This window comes from Xyrauchen texanus, chromosome 8, assembly GCF_025860055.1.
Source record: "Xyrauchen texanus isolate HMW12.3.18 chromosome 8, RBS_HiC_50CHRs, whole genome shotgun sequence".
In the NCBI taxonomy this organism is placed as follows: domain Eukaryota; kingdom Metazoa; phylum Chordata; class Actinopteri; order Cypriniformes; family Catostomidae; genus Xyrauchen; species Xyrauchen texanus.
Genome location: NC_068283.1, coordinates 4,793,298 through 4,806,395, shown reverse-complemented (window position 1 = coordinate 4,806,395; position 13,098 = coordinate 4,793,298). Strand labels below are relative to the sequence as shown.

Genomic DNA, 13,098 nt, shown 5'->3' with positions numbered 1-13,098 from the left:
TCATACAGCGCGGAGAATCTTCTTCTTCTTGTCTAATGGCGATTCGCAAACTACAATTGCTTATTATCGCCACCTACTGAACGCATCTAGACCAGAGAGTTTTTCATTTAATGGGACTTTACTTGTATAGAAAACTATATACAATGAAGTTTGGAATGTAGTTAAAACAAATCTTTAAGACTCCTCCACAGTTACAGTCTCCAGTCCAGGAACCTCAAAATAATTTATAAATATATACCGTTGGTGAAACAGTTCAAACTCAGAAAAAAACTAAAACAAAGGAATCAAACTCTAAATATAAATATATATAATATTATATATATATATATATATATATATATATATATATATATATATATATATATATAACGCGTTAATAACGTGAGATTAATTTGACAAAAAAATAACGCATTTAATCGCAATGCATTCCTGAGAAATGCAAGCTTGTAGTACCACCTGTTTACTCCAGAGGGCAGTAAGTGAAATGTCAGTTGTGTGAGCAACACAGTAATATATCTGTAGTACTGTGTACTATGTATACCCCTGGCTTGTTTCTAAAAAAAAAAGTCTATCACAGGTGTACATTGACGGCCCTTAAACAAGCCCTCATAATAAATCTCCAGCTGATTGACAAATTCACTTGTGAAATGGATTGCTGTGAACTGTATGCCAATGATTGGTAGTAAACAATACATTGTATTCAAAAGCTGCTTTTTGTATTGTCTTCTCAATGATTAACTCTCCTGCTACAAGAATGTAATGCATTTTAATTATCTGAATATTTTTTATTTTATATATATATATTAGAGCTGTCAATCAATATATTTTTTAATCTAATTACATGGTGTCCCGATTAATTAATCGCGATTAATCACATTTAAATCGCATATACAAATATCTGCTGAGAAAGCCCCTCATATAACAATAATTCAATATATAATGATGAAATAATTATACAGTTACCTTTAAATATTAAAACAAATATTACTGTTTATTTGTGCATTGTGGAACACGTTGACATTCATATGCATCGATTAAACTGTTTTCATTAGTGTTGACCCAGATCACAAACTGGTGTTGGTTGCTATTGAGACGAAAGTTCACAGGAAGTTCTCTTCTGGGGCAATCAACAGAGCATGCGCAACCTGCCAACGCCATATTGTAACGCCATATTGTAAACACAGTACAGCTAAGCTAATAGCATAACACAACACCGCCAAACAAACCAGATAGCAAACTTTCATTGAAACCCGTAAATACGCTACACTAATGACTCATCATTAAATGGGAGTTCTGTGAAAGTGCTGTTGTACATATTCACAGGTACGCTGAGCAACATTGACTGGCTGCATGTCAGGAACTGGTTTTATATGAAGTTCACCACTTTCACCAGCTCTTCTTCTGCTTCCTCATATGCTGTTGCTTAAGCTGAAAGCTTTTTGTTTCATCGTAAGTTTCAACATTTGAGCCTGTGCTGCAGCTGCTTTTGCTCTGGCTCTCATAGCTGCTGAGATTGTGCTGGAGATTGTGCATTTTTGATAATGATGACCTGGAGGATCGAGATCGTGTTTCCATCTGCTGAAGAGGCTCAGTGGACTACCTTATGTGCTCCCCTTCCTCAGTTGGTTGGTAGCTCCTTGTTGTTGCTCCCTTGTGAGTTGCACCTTATCTTCAAGAGTAGAAACTCTCTTAGAAGACCGCAGTATCATGAGCTGTTCATGCAGTAACCTTGTTAAGCTTAGCCTGCTGTGATGATGACTTTTTAATATTCTGCCCTCAAAGAACGTGACTGCGCTCCATAAGACGAACAGTGAACATTCAATATTAAACAGTTCAATCACTTTGTTACATTTAAACATTCATAACAACCTCATTATATCAGCATAAACTTGTAAATTACATACAGTCAAATGTTTTCCAAGACTAAACTGTTATAAGATCAATATTTAAGTCAATTTTTGCTAGAAAGTCTTCACCCTGCCCAGTAGAATGTGAATCGGCAAAAACAAAAGAAGACGAATGTGAAAGTTAAAGTGGAGATTGACTGAGCAGGAAGGAGAATTTATAGTAAAGATTGACTTAAAGACCAACATGCAGGTTGAATTTATAACTGAATTAATACTTTATATTGTCTGCAGAGGTCTTTTAAAAACACATATGTAGAAATTACTAATGAAATCTCATTTGATGTAGAGATTTTGATGAAAATGTGCTAGGCTCTGGAATACACCTTTCCCGCTATCAACGCATCATATGACGTAGGGCGAGGCAAACAAAAGAGCTCGTGGTCAGCTCTCTCATTGTTGGGTGTTGATGTAGTTAGAGCAGTAGTGAGAGACAGAAAGTTTTAGAGAAGCCATAATGGTAAATTATTGTGTTTGTGCTGGTTGCACGAATTCCAGCCTGTCAGGACATCGTGTCCATCATTTTCCTTCTAGAAAAAACAAGGCTTTTCGGTCTTGAGTGCGTTTTGTGCAGGTGAAGAGAGCAGACTTCACTGCCGCGTCTGTTACCACACACTCGGTCGTTTGTGGCGCACATTTCACTCCGGAGAATTATCGACCTGGAGATTTGTTGGAGTCTCGGATGGGATTTCGGAGTAAGGACCACGTGAGGCTGATTACTGATGCTGTTCCCTCGGTGCACTCGATGGAATCAAGACCACCGTCAAAGTTTACACCGGATTTTGGCGCGGGCTGGACTGGAGGACAAAGTGCTAACGTTAGCAGACATTCTGTGCAACGAAAACGAGGACTTAGCAGAGTAAGTCTTACTTTTAATTATTTTAACTCTTAATTTGCTCATAATTATAGGCCTGTGGGCCATCATAGGCATGTTCGTCCACACCGGAGAACTCGGTTTCTTCATTCGCATTCATTGTAACCTGAGCTTGACTCCCTCGCCCATCGTCACTTCCGGTTAGTGCTTTATAGACGCGGAAGTTATTTTATCACAATTTATCTCAAAATATTGTTAATGGCTAAATATATATTACTCCAGTTCAGAAAATCTAGTTGTTTTATCATCAACATACACTATGCTATATAGGGGTGTCCAACCTGCATGTTGCTCTTTAAATATTGATCTGTTTCTCAACCAGTCTATCAGATCTCTTCTGAAGACATGGATTTAACCACTGGAGTAATATGGAATAGGCTATTTTTATGCTGACTTATGTGATTTATGGAGCTTAAAATTTTTTGGCACCCATTCACTTGCATTGTATGAACCAAAAGAGATGAGATATTCTTCTAAAAATCGTAATTTTTTTTTTCTGCTGAAGAAAGAAAGTCATACACATTTGAGATGACATAAGGGTGACTAAATAATGAGAGAATTTTCATTTTTGTTTGAAATATTCCATTAAAGTCCAATGTGGCCCCTGTACCAAATCACTGCTCTACCCCCTCTGCTTTTTTTAGTGGGTTTTCATAATTTGTGTTTTTTGTTTTTGTTTTTTGCATTCCTTGCATTGTTTTGAACATGTTTTATGTGCAACTGTAACTCTCTCTGTCGGCATTAAGGGAAATTTAGACCCTACACATAAACTGATTTTAATGTTAATGTTTCATACATTATGATATTGAAAACAACTTAAATTTTTTCATTTCTGTAATCAAGTCGCCCTTTTATTCAGATTCATGTAGTGTTTACAGTATTATAGATAAGTGATGTATTTTAAAAGTTGTCACAAACACCTACAATATACCTATATTTTTTATTCTTTCTGGCAAACAGCCATAAAAGGGAATGTAAATTACGGTATGTGTGCAACATATTTAAATTGCAGCATAGAGTTTTTATCATAAAGGGGCATAGCTATCACAACTCAGTACTCAATACACACTACTCATGAGTACTTTTAAATGAGCTACTCTTTTGCTCTTACTTGAGTAGATTTTAGGACAGGTACTTTTACTCTACTCATACTACATTTTTTAAGATGAAACAGTACTTTTATTTGAGTATTATTTTCCACCACTGATGACAGATGAAATGATAAATAAAGAAAGGGGGAGGAATTGTAGTTTATGTGAAAGCTACTCTTGATAGTACTGTATGTGCATTACATCTCTCAGCAAACCCATTTTTTTAACTTTTGGTCATCAAGTTATCGCTTATAAAGGGACAAGATATAATTATATTTGTATGCTCTCACACGCCCTCAGCAGCAGGTGAGGCATGCACCTTTCTTGCTGATTATCTCCTTAAATGGATTAAGTTTGAACCGGTCTTACTTGGAGATTTGAACTGGGATAGTATGGCGGCAAATTAATGCCAATAATCCGTGCTCGTTTTTCACACTCGCACGCTCAATAGATTAAAGCCACGCAAGGAAAAAGGAAGAACTCTCACATGCATTATTGACACTTGTGCACAGTAGTTCATTGCCGCACAAAGAAATTACATCTCCTGCACAACATCTCACACGGGAGGACATGCCTGACAGCACGTGCAAGACAATTCCCCAAAGTCTCGCACTCTATCTAATCTCTGCTATGGCAAGCCAAATGGCTCACAATACACTATAGACTAATCGTGTATTCATCCAAAATGGCATATTTAATAACCATGGCATCGTAAAATACACTGTAGTGATTGTAAACGGCGTAAAAAAATGCGCCATTGATGAATAACGCACCGCTGTGTGTGAAAAGTGCCGCTTTAAATGCCGTTTGGATTGCCACTCGACACCATTTAAAACTGTGTTTTGGTTGCACAGATACACAGATTATTTGCGGCGCTTTCCTTAAAGCAGCACTTTTCACAATATGGCGTTTTTAACGTTTTTCACGCCGTTTGCAATCACTTCGTCGTATTTTACGGTACCGTGGTCATTTAAAACACTGTTAAATATGGTGTTTTGGATGAAAATGTGATTAGTCTATAGTGTACTGTGAGCCTTTGCTTGCTCAAACACTTTTATTTTTGGCAGTGGTGGGGTGAGCTTTGCTCATTTGATTGAAAACTCAAATGTCATTGGTTGCTTACCCTTTTCTGGAAGTCTGTTGTGATTGGAAGTCCAAATTGGCAAATCTTCAACAGTCAAGATCGGATGCATGATGGTTGGCCAGTGAGAGGTACGTGCTCAGGGTAGTTATTAGACTTTATAGTTTAATTTACTACTTAAAATACATTGTTTTGTATGCTTACCTGTTTGTAAACTTTGTAAAGGAGCCAATTAGTTGTTCTAGTTAGATTAATATTTAGCGTTCTATGAATCAGATCAACTAACTAGCTTGCTGCCAACGACAACATTCTGTTGCTATGTTGCCTGCTGCTGTTGTTATAAAAAATCTTAAATATTTCTCTCCTTGTTACAGGTCTTTTAGAGTTCAGTTATAATTATTATTTCAATCAGTTTTAGGCCATATAGTGTAAGTGGTATACATGTTTCTATATCCAGAAAACTATATAAAAATAGCACCTGTGTGGAAAGGTCAATATTTTTTGTATGTATTTTTTGTTTCATGGAGTAAATTTACATGTCCCTTTATTGCTTTAACCTCCGATCATTACCATTAGGTGTGTGTTGTAGTAACTGTATTTAGCTAAAGTGTATTAGTTATTTCAGATTTGAAGATACACCGATCATAGATTTGAACATTGCAGAACAAAAGCAAGACAAGCAGAACAGGTGTATTACGTTTTACGTAACTTTTTACCATGGGTACAGTACTTTCTAACATGGGCCTTCCAGAAACTAAATGCATCTGTATGTTTCCTTTTTATCAAGCCTTACTGAAGCAGTCAGCAAGTTAAAAGAGGCAATAGATGCTACAACTGTTTTCAGTGTCTTTGTCACAAGGGAGGACATATTCAACCGAGGCTTGATACAATGGAAACGGCAGAAGAGGTCCTCTCCAAGGAATCCCCTCCGAGTGTCTTTCATTGGAGATCCTGGGATAGACAATGGTGCTCTTAAAAAATAATTCCTGACCGGTACGTTTTTGTGTTCCTCTTATTTGATAACACCATTGCATATTTTATGCCGTTTTATAAAATAGTCATAATTTTCTTGTCAGACTTCAGAACAATTGTAGTTATGAAGTCAGTGACCAATTTGACTTTTGGCTTATTAATTACTAATTTATTTTTTTCACAGAAATGATGGCTGGAATTGAGGCAACATTTTCGTGAGAGAACTGGTCTATCAAAGTCTGTACTGTTACTGATAAAGCTGTGGACGTGTGTTAGAGAGCTGGATGACTTGCTTTATCGCATTGTGAACGACCAACATTGTGTTGAATGTCAACAGCTGCTCTTACCCTCATGTCTGAAAGATCAGGTCCTTGAAAATGTTCATGAATGTATGGGATATCATGGCTCTAAGCGCACGCTAAACTTGTTGAGGCAACGATGCCTTTCTTTAGTGTCATGGTTCGGGAATCTATCTTTAAAGAACAGACATTTTTTTGTCAAATTGTCAAATGGTCTAGTAGGCTGACTAGGGAGTCACAGCTTAACCCAGCATCCCTGTATTCTGCACAGTTACTGTGGTTGAAGGCTTGATATTAATTGATGACTCCCATCCTTTTCACAGTGAATTTCAGCTTTTTCCTACTGGACGAAGGTTTATAGTTCCAAAGTGCAGAACAAAGCGGTATAACAACCGGCAGCTATTACTGAATAAGTTCTAGCAACATTGCAAATATGATGATATAAATGCACTGTCTATTTTATTTAACTATTTATATATTGTTTTAAATGTTGAATGGAATATGGAGCACTTTTTATCATGTCGTACACTGTTTGTGTTGTTTTTGTAAAAAATGTGTCAAACGTACGAACTCACACACTGCAAACCAAATCTACCTATGGGTATAAGTAAAGAAACCTGAACCTGAACATGATGCTTCTGGGTTGGCATGTATAATGAGGTGGATTGGTGGATCTTGGTTATGATTGGTGCATCCTAACCAAGATGCCATAGCCAATGATACATCCTCTTATGGAGCCCTTTCTGGCTTCAAGGCCCTTGAAGTAGTGGCAGTAGATTTTACTGTGCTTGAACCTGCCTCTGATGGCCGTGAAACCATGTATATTGTGACTGATGTTTTCACACAAAGTTCACCCAGGCATTTCCAACCAAGAATCAGTGGGCTGATACCACTCCCAAGATCCTTCTGAAAGTGTGGTTAATGATATATGGAGTGCCTGAATGATTTCATTCTGATCAGGGCAGAAATTTTGAAAGCGAAATGATTGCTGAGCAGTGTAAAAAGTATGGTGTAAAGACAAACACTATCGGCCTCAGGGTAACACTCAGTGCAAGCGCTTTAACAGAATGCTTTATGATCTATTACGTACTCCTCCCCTACCCCCTAAACAGAAAAAGCATTTGTCAGAACACCTTCCTGAGTTGGATTATGCTTATAATGTAACACCACATTACTTGCTGTTTGGAGTCAACCATCATCTTCCAGTAGATGCACTGCTTGGTCAAGAGCTAACTGTGTACATAAAACATGATTGGCTAGTGAATCATTAAAACAGATCGAAAGAAGCTCATGAAAATGACAGGGAATACACTAAACACAAGGCTGCAGAGAGTCTTGCCCCTTTGAATGACAAGGTATATTGCCCTGGGATTGATGTGGGTTTCTAGGTATACTTACATTATAGACCTTAGGGTAGAAAAACAAAAAGGAGGTTCCGGTTGTGCGTTCTAAATTCTGATTTTGTTATGTTAGAAGAAGTCACATATCCTAGTCTGCAAGAGACAGAGAATGTGAAGCCCGATAACCCTGTGTCAGCCACTGAAGCCCTTATAGGTGAACCTGTACTGATTTAAGTGAACACTGAACAACAAGTTTCAGTACCAGAAAGAGTTGAGTCCAGCAATGACACAGCTCCTAGAGTGTCTGGTCAGAGAGGGTTGAGCCTGATACTCCTCGAATGTCCGAACCAAAGATGAAATAGCCTGTACCAGCACAAAGAAGAACTAAAAAAGCCAATGCTGGAATAAACTCAAACCCATTTAATGAGCCAAAATCAGCATGCAATGCTGTTTCACTCAGTCCTGAAGTCTTCTCACAGGTGCTAACAAGCCTGGGAAGTGTGTTCTTTGGAGAAGCTGTTAAAGAAGTGAAAAAAGTGTATTAAGTCATTGGGGACAATTAATTTTAGCAGGGGAAAATGTAGGCAAGTGGAGAAATTTCATGTAATTTAACTCTAGTCATAAATTGGACGTGCCCCCTTAAGAGTTTGAGATGCATGCTTTCGTGAAAACAAACATCGTGCAAGAGAGATCCCATATTTGTTCACCGGGGTTCATCTTTGGGATGCATATGGATTGCATATGTAAAGTTTGACCATGTTTGTGCACACACGCGAGAACTAGCCTCTACCATATTTCTTTGCACCCCCCTAAAACAGACTAAATTCCAATAGAAGAAGCCTGAGAGCAAATTCAAGGAATCCTAGTCACAACCCCAAAGCCAAAAGCAATAACAAACAGCTCCAAGAGCACTTAGCAGTAGGACCTGCCCTCCAAATACTACAACTTAATATTGAAGACCTGTCTGCAGCCAAGCGAAGCCTCATTGCAGTCTTCTCTTCCAACACTCTATTGATGTTATCTGCCTCCAAGAAACCCACATTGGTACTGAGGAAGCAGGCTACTACCCCATCAATGGTTTTGATCTTCTGTGATTTTCATCCCATACCAAATATGGACGTGCCACCTTTTTGTGAACTAACGTTGCCAAAGCATGCCAGTTGACAACAACCAATTTCTCTGAAACTATCATCTTTGGTGGTTTCCATATTGCTAACATATACAATACCCCTAGTGCCTACTGGTACCAGCAAGTCCTACCCACTCTACCTCACCCTGCCATCTATATTGGGGACTTCAACAGCCACCACTGACTGGGGATACACAGTAGCGGACAGTGATGGCGAGGCACTTTCTGTCTGGTCATCTAGAAATGACTTTACTCTGATACACAACCCCATACAAAGAGGAGCATTCCACTCAACTAGGTGGAACAAGGACTACTCTGATGAAGACCGTGTGCCGTAACGCACTGATTACATAAAAAAAAAAATTCTCCCTTTAACAAGAGTTTATGCTTGCAGTACAAAGGGTACATGAACAGCAACTATTTTATTATTATGTTTATAATTTTCGGGGTCTGTATCAGCTGCACATACAATGCCAGTGTTTACCAGTTGATTAGCTCCACAACATACTGGATTAAACAGCAGCAGTGACCGCTCTCCTTAAAAAACCTTCACATTGTAGGCAGATGATTTGTAGGAAATGCTATGCTAACATAAATGCTAACATTCACACTAAAAAAAATGTAGTAGACTTTATGTGAATAGGCTTTCAGTCAATAAACTGTGTGTTCTCTCTTTCTACCCTCCCCCAAATGTTTGTTAAGGAATACATACAAACTCCTGATTGGCCCATTACATGTTATCAGTCATCCCAATATGAACATTCTATTGGTTAAAAGTTTCCAGAACAGAGAAAGGCCTATTAATATACAATATAGAAAATATTTGATTACATAATACTTATTAATATATAACATAGAAAGTATTCGATTCACTATCAAACACACCCCACCACCATAATGGGGAAAGTCTTTAAAAAAAGAAAGTTTCTCCAGTATCGTGATAAATAAATACATTTGAAATATTGTGACCATGAATAACATTTATAGTGTGTTTGGAAATTGTTAGCTAAAGCAGGAAAAATTTTAATTGCTCTACCTTATTTTTTGATACGTTACATATTTAACCAATGAATGTAGTAGTTAATGTAATATGATATGATATTAACCCATTAGTGTTTTATGTATTAGGAAGAATGTGGAAGAAATTAGGAAGAAAAATTAAGTGTGTACAAACCCAATGCGAGAACTGCCTGCCTCTGCAGAGTAATATGTGTGTAGCTGAGCTCATAAGACGAGACTGTGTTGTAAATTACTGTGCAAGTATTTTATTTCATTTAGAGGAAACATGTATTAGAATAGAATAACCTTAAAATGTGTGTTACATTAGATTGTATATCATAATAAGAAAATGATACATTACCAAAGATAGAGCATGATGTTTTGCACGCCAAGCGTCAGAGATGTCAACAAAGGAGAGCTCATTGACGATAAATTGAAACTTACAAAACGCTTCTGGTTGTGATATTACCCAATACTTCATGCACACTGTTAGTGCTTACATGAGTCAGGAAAGAAATTCAAGTCTCTAAAATCATATGACTTGTCTGATGGGTGCTGGACATTAAACATTTAACAGTGGAAAAGAAAAATCCTGAGGACCGCATTATTGCCACCACAAAGGTGTTACTAATAAAAACATACTGTAGCACACGCTAAATAATACATCTCAATATATCTTCATAAAGATGAAATATACGAATTCTACTCCGTATAAATAAAGACATAAAATATGCTACTGTTTTTGGCCAATGTAGTTGTTTACCAGAAGTCATGGAGATCAAAATGTATTTTGAATAATTCTATTGAAATATCACTTTTTATCTGTTTCTCAGGTTCAATGCCCACAGTGGGATTACCCTCCATTGAAAATGTGTTGTAATCTGTTTTATGTAGAAATTTTGCTCTGCTGTAGACTTCAATAACAATGTTAAAAAAAAATTGTTAAACAGACTTCTGGTGTATTCTTTACTACATTGTTCACCTTCATTTTACGTATTCATAGCATATCACAAATTAAGAAGGGTCTTTTTATTCCCATTATTCACAGTCTCATAATTCTGATTTAGACTTGTTGATACCTGCTGGATTTACATTGAATGTAAATGAGTGTTTAATGTTTTAAAGGGATGGTTCACCCAAAAATGAAAATTCTCTCATTATTTACTCGGAATCGGAATTAGCTTTATTGCCAAGTATGCTTACACATAAATTTGTCTTGGTGAAGTCAATAGAAAATATAAGTATACAGTATCTCACCAAAGTGAGTACACCACTCACATTTTTGTAAATATTTGATTATATCTTTTCATGTGACAACACTGAAGAAATGACACTTTGCTAAAATGTTAAGTAGTGAGCTTGTATAATAGTGTAAATTTGCTGTCCACTCAAAATAACTCAACACACAACCATTAATGTCTAAACAGCTGGCAACAAAAGTGAGTACACCCCTAAGTGAAAATGTCCAAATTGGGCCCAAAGTGTCAATATTTTGTGTGGCCACCATTATTTTCCAGCACTGCTTTAACCCTCTTGGGCATGTAGTTCACCAGAGCTTCACAGGTTGCCACTGGAGTCTTCTTCCACTCCTCCATGACGACATCACGGAGCTGGTGGATGTTAGAGACCTTGTGCTCCTCCACCTTCCGTTTGAGGATGCCCCACAGATGCTCAATAGGGTTTAGGTCTGGAGACATGCTTGGCCAGTCCATCACCTTCACCCTCAGCTTCTTTAGCAAGGCAGTGGTCATATTTAAGGTGTGTTTGGGGTCGTTATCATGCTGGAATACTGCCCTGCGGCCCAGTCTCCGAATGGAGGGGATCATGCTCTGCTTCAGTATGTCACAGTACATGTTGGCATTCATGATTCCCTCAATAAACTGTAGCTCCCCAGTGCCGGCAACACTCATGCAGCCCTAGACCATGACACTCCCACCACCATGCTTGACTGTAGGCAAGAGACACTTGTCTTTGTACTCGTCACCTGTTTTCCGCCACACATGCTTGACACCATCTGAACCAAATAGGTTTATCTTGTCTCATCAGACCACAGGTAATACTGGTTCCAGTAATCCATGTCCTTAGTCTGCTTGTCTTCAGCAAACTGTTTGCAGGCTTTCTTGTGCATCATCTTTCGAAGAGGCTTCCTTCTGTGATAACAGCCATGCAGTGTGCGGCGTATGGTCTGAGCACTGACAGGTTGACCCCCCACCCCTTCAACCTCTGCAGCAATGCTGGCAGCAATCATACCTCTGGATATGACGCTGAGCACGTGCACTCAACTTCTTTGGTCGACAATGGCGAGGCCTGTTCTGAGTGGAACCTGTCCCGTTCCGGAAAAACTGTTCCTGTGAATGACGGTTCTGGTGCTCAGTGCTCTGTGGAGCCATCCATAAGGCAACTGTTCAAAAGGTAGTGGGGTGAGTGGGGTACAGGGTGTTTTTTCCAGCCCTTTTCCTCACTCTGGAAGTGTACAGTTCTTGAAGGGAGGGCAGGGGGCAACCAATAATCCTCTCAACAGTCCGAACTGTCCTTTGTAGTCTTCTGATGTCCGATTTCATAGCTGCACCAAACCAGACATTTACTGAAGTGCAGAGGACAGACTCAATGACTGGACTAGACTCAGAGTAGAACTGTATCAACAGCGGCCGTGGCAGGTTGAACTTCCTCAGCTGGCAAAGGAAGTACAACCTCTGCTGGGCCTTTTTCACAATGGAGTCAATGTTTTTCTCCCACTTCAGGTTCTATGAGACGGTAGTGCCAAGGAACATGAATGACTCCACTGCCACAGTGCTGTTTAGAATGATGAGCGGGGTCAATGTTGGGTGTTCCTCCAAAAGTCCACAATCATCTCCACTGTTTTGTGCATGTTCAGCTCCAAGTTGACTAACAAGCAGCTGCCTGTCCATCAGAAAGCTGGTGATCCACTGACAGATAGATGTGGGAACAGAGAGTTGGTGTCATTTAGTCCGAAGAATAGCTGGAATGATGGTGTTGAAAGCTGAACTGAAGACCACATAAAGCATCTTTGCACATGTCCCTGGTCTGTCCAGCTGTTGCAGGATATGATGCAATCCCATGTATACTGCATCATCCACAGACCTGTTTCCTCGATAAGCAAATTGAAGGGGATCTAGAAAGGGTCCAGTGATGTTCTTCAGGTGGACCAACAACAGTCTCTCAAATGATTTCTTAACCACAGCCGTCAGAGCGATAGGTCTGTTGTCATTAAGGCTTGTGATTTTGGGTTTCTTTGGGACAGGAATGATGATGGAGTGCTTGAAGCAGCATGGAACTTCACACTGCTCCAGCGATCTATTGAAGATCAGTGTGAAGATGAGGGCCAGCTGGTTAGCATAGGATTTTAGATAAGTGGGTGAAAAATGGTCTGGGCCCTGTGCTTTCCATG

At 38.8% G+C, this 13,098-nt stretch overlaps 1 protein-coding gene across 1 annotated transcript in view; it reads right to left on the bottom strand.

Moving 5' to 3' along the window:
- LOC127647428 (gastrula zinc finger protein XlCGF49.1-like) overlaps positions 1 to 13,098 on the bottom strand; it is a 278,306-nt gene that overhangs the window by 238,675 nt on the left and 26,533 nt on the right. The gene's annotated exons all lie outside the window — the stretch shown is intronic.